Source organism: Capsicum annuum, chromosome 4, assembly GCF_002878395.1.
Source record: "Capsicum annuum cultivar UCD-10X-F1 chromosome 4, UCD10Xv1.1, whole genome shotgun sequence".
In the NCBI taxonomy this organism is placed as follows: domain Eukaryota; kingdom Viridiplantae; phylum Streptophyta; class Magnoliopsida; order Solanales; family Solanaceae; genus Capsicum; species Capsicum annuum.
Window position 1 is genome coordinate 209,759,840 of NC_061114.1, and position 4,757 is coordinate 209,764,596.

At 32.3% G+C, this 4,757-nt stretch overlaps 1 non-coding gene across 1 annotated transcript; it reads left to right on the forward strand.

Annotated features, from left to right (window-relative positions):
- Positions 1 to 4,344: 4,344 nt before the first annotated feature.
- Positions 4,345 to 4,451, forward strand: LOC124898202. Its single transcript, XR_007055178.1, has one exon. It is a non-coding gene; the product is annotated as a small nucleolar RNA R71 (small nucleolar RNA).
- Positions 4,452 to 4,757: the final 306 nt, after the last annotated feature.

Genomic DNA, 4,757 nt, shown 5'->3' on the forward strand with positions numbered 1-4,757 from the left:
TCTGAATGTCCCCTTTGTTCTTATATAAAGGGATCATCGTTCTCCATCTCCACTCCTCGGGCATCTTAATGGTCTTGAAAATGTTGTTACACAAATGGGTTAGCCACCTCAACCCTGCTCTGCTAGCAAACTTCCAAAAATCTATTGAAATCTCATCGGGCCCCGTCACCCTACCCCTTCGCATCTTGCGAATAGCCTCACAGATTTTCTCCACCTTAAAATACCAACAGTAGCCGAAATCATGAGATTTCTCGGTGTGCTCCAACTCCCCTAACACAATACCTTTGTCCCCCTCATCATTCAAGAGCACATGGAGAATAATGCAAGAGAAAAATAAAATAAAAATTATGGAACTACTAAAATAAGATGATAGAAAACACGAATTTGACTATTTGAACATACCTCGTATCATATTTAAAATTTTTATATTCAATACAAGACCAAATTAATGTTATGCAATGAAAGAGAAAAGAAAGAAAATTAAATAGAAACTGAATAATAACTCTTGATATTGATTTTTTTAATTGATTCAAATAGAAAAGTACATCTTTATTTATAAGAAATTAAATATAAAATAAATAAGAAAAATATGATATTTTTCTTATAGCTATTAGACTAAATATTCTGCAATTAATAAACCCTATATTTAAAAGAAAATAAATTATGTAAAATATTCTTAAACTAAAAGGAGAAATAAAAATATTCTACCATTAATGAAAATCATAAAATAGAAGGAAGGTAAATCTCAATATTACCCCTCAAACTCAAGTTGGAGTACTCCAGCTTGAGTTTGAACACTTAATTATTCTTGAAAAATTGCATTTTTTCAAGATTTTGTTGCAACAATCTAAAAAAGTTGGTCTTCCTCATGTTCATGTTCTTCCACAAACAGTGTTTTTGAATTGTTTTGAGTGTCTTTGAACTTGCATACTTTTGTAACATGATCATTTTATTTGCAGCTTCCACATAACACCTTCTTTTGTTGTTTTACATGCAATGATTTTAGAAAATATTGAATCAGCAACTGAATTTTGAATAACAATTTTTTCTTTTATTTTTTTAATTTCTCTTCTGAGTGAAGTTTGATTTCGACAGCAGAAGGATTTGAAGGAATTGATTGTATAGGTTTGTCTTCCTTTACAACTTCCCACAAATTGTAAGCTTCAAGATAAGATTTAATCTTAACTGCCCAAACTTGATAATTTTCACCAGTGAAGGTTTGTGGGGCATTGCAAGAGAAAGTATTACTTGTCATTTTTTTAAAAACAAGATTTAAAATTATATGATTTAAAAATTGATTAAAAATAGCCCTACATTAAAAATAAAAGTAAGGGTTAAAAATCATCTTACGTTAAAAATAAAAGTAAGATTAAAAGTAGGTTGAAAATAGATGTAGATTAAGTGATTGGAAGTTTTTTTTTCAATAAATTCATAGATCCATGAGGATCGATGAAGGCTCTTGATACCACTATTATGGAATGAAAGATAAAAAAAAAAGAAAATTAAATAGAAACTAACTAATAACTCTTAATAGTGATATTTTTATTGATTCAAATAGAAAGGTACATCTTTATTTATAAGAAACTAAATATAAAATAAGAAAAATGTGATATTTTCCTTATAGCTATTAGACTAAATATTCTGCAATTAATAAACCCTAGATTTAATAGGAAGTAAATAATATAAAATATTCTTAGCCTAAAAAAGAGAAAAAAAATATTCTACCATTAATGAAAATCATAAAATAGAAGGAAGGTAAATATCAATAGTTAATTCAACTAATGAAAATAACAAGAAAAACAAAAACATTTTTTTTAAAAAAAGAATAGGAATAAGAAATTTAACTAAGAACTAATTAATTAAATATTCATTTTAATTTGATAATAAAAAATTCTAAAAATTTATTGTTGTCATGTCATTAAGTAGGTACCAAAAATTATTCTTTGGTAATAATGACTGTTGACACCTAATTTTGTCTCTCCTTTTCACATAATTAATTTTTCTATGCTTCTTAGTGCAGAATACTTTACCGAAATAACGTTTCCTATTCTTCATATTGATTTAGTAATTTTTACATAAATGGAATAATTTTTCTTTTACTTATTTTTTTAATTTTATCTTATATATATATATATATATCATACATACGTTATATATATATCACAATAAATATTTAAATATTAGTTTGTTAACTTTTACTTTTAATTTTAAACGAATTTTGTCGTATCGTTATAATATTTTCTAAATATAGTTATGTTTGTTTAAATTTATATGTATACATATATATAACTCGTACATTATGAAAGTTAATTAGGACGAAAGAAGCATCGTTAAATTAATTAAGGAGATAACAATTGAAAAAAAAAATCAAACTTTCTTGCATTTGGGCTAAACCTATAATTGTTTTTAGCCTAAAATTTGCAGTCCATTGGCCCAAATTCAATCCCAAGTTCTAGCCCAATCCACTACCCACCTAAGTTGACCCAGCCTATTTACCCTAAACAAACCACAATTCTAATCCCTTTCTCTCTCACTTTCATTGTTAAAACCAGACAAACATGACTAATCCTTTCACCTCCTGTAAACGCCCACTAGTGCTCAGACCATCGAATAATTGTGAAATCCGGTGGTCTTCACCTTTCCCCTCATTTCCCTCTCTGTCACCCACATTTTCCATCACTATCACCTTCTTTCTATCACTTCTAGTTGAGGTAGAACAAAGCCCAAATCTCTACCATTTCTAAGAAGTGAGAAGGATTCAAGAACCTTCAGATTTAAAGAACATTATCCCTTCAAACCGAAGGGTTCAAGCCTTATAACCTTCAACTGTCCTTTTTCCTATTCACATCAACTTGAAAAGGGTAAATTCAACCCTTTATTTTTTTATTTGCATCACCATCTTCTACAAATTTTAGCTTTTCAAGAATTCAGATTTGAATTCTTGAGCCTTGAGAGCTGTTGCAACGCCTCTTAAGTGCAGCTATAAAAGTAACCCATTTGGACTCTTAATTGATGGACAAAGGATTACTGTAAAACAATAGTAGTGGGTTTGTGACTCCCAAGACCCATCTTCCGGTACCAAGATGTGGGCATAAGATTTATTCTAGCCCCCAAGTCACACAATCCACGAGCATTGATGGTCTGCCCTATAGTGATCTACAAAGTGAAACTACCTGGATCCTTTAGTTTTATGGGCAGTTTATTTTGAATCTTGGATGTGCACTTCTCAGTAAGTGCAACTGTCGCATACTTAGTCTACCGGTTCTTATTCGCCACTATATCCTTCAGGTACTTTGAATATTTTGGAACACTCTGTAGAATATCAATAAGAGGAAGATTTACTTAAACCTGCTTTAGAAGATCCAAAAATTATAACTGGCCTCTTCTTGATGCTTCCTTTATCTTTGAGGGAATGGTAGAGGTAGAGTCTTCTTTTCCTTATGAGTTTGATCACTTGCAGATTTTTCTTCTACTCTTTTCTCTTTATTGACCTTAGGATCATCATCAATAGTTGTAGGACTAACCTTCTCAGATACTGCCTCCTCTAACTGCAACCCACTCCTTATTATAACTGCATTTACCTGCTTTAGATTTGCCTCTGTATCGCTAGGTAAGGATCCTTGAGGTCTTGTATTTTGTGCTTCTGTAATCTAACTGAATTGCAACTCCAAATTTCTAGTAACCAACTGTCGACTATTCAATTATTCCGCAAACTACGCTTGATTAGCTAAAATCTACTTCAGCATCTCCTCCATATTATTTGTTTGAGTGGTCGTTTAATTATTCTGGACCTGCTATTGATTCTGTTGCACTGGTCCCTTATACTGATTAGTGTTTTGTGCCTGATTTCCACCCCATAAGAAATTGGGATAGTTCCTCTAGTTGGGATTATACGTATTACTGAAATTTTGTTGTCCCTAAAAATTTGCATTCCCCACATAGTTCACAAAATCTGGATTAGCCGTACAAGCATCTGTTGCATGCTCACTACTGCCACAAACCTCACTCCAGGAATTTTCCTGTTGAACTGCATTAGCTGTAACTGCTACTTGTGAAATACCTAACTTAATGTTATTAAGCTTAGTAATCATATGACTTTGCATTGCTGCGATCTGTGCTTGTAATGCAGTAAATTGGTCTACCTCCAATACCCCTGCAACCTTTTTAGGAGCGCTCCACGAATCAGCATGGCAATCAGGATGCCCTTGTGAAATCCTATTCATCAATGTGTACAGTTCATCATAAGTTTTCTCAAGAGCTTGTCCACCTGCAGCTGAATCCTAGAGAATTTTCATATTTGGATCCAACCCCTCAATAAAAGTATGAACAAGAACATTATTAGACTGATGATGGTGAGGGCAATTTCTGAGCATACCCTTAAATCTCTCCCAAGCTTGGTAGAGATTCTCTCCTTCTTTTTGTCTGAAACTCAGAATCTCACTTCTCAAACGTGCAGTCTTCACTGATGGAAAGAATCGAATAAGGAACTTTCAAGCTAGATCTTCCCATGAAGTGATGGAGAGTGGTGATTTGACATGTAACAACCTCTTTGCTTCCCCAATTAGAGAAAAAAAAAGAGTGTCAATCTGATATAATTAGAATTTACCCCTTTTGGAATGTACGTATCCCGTATTTCCAGGAAGGTCTGTATGTACTGATGCGGGTCTTCATGTGAAAGGCCATAAAATTGCCCCACTGAATTCAACAATTGCACCATATTCTGCTTCAATTCAAATCGACCATTTGGTTTGGGCTTA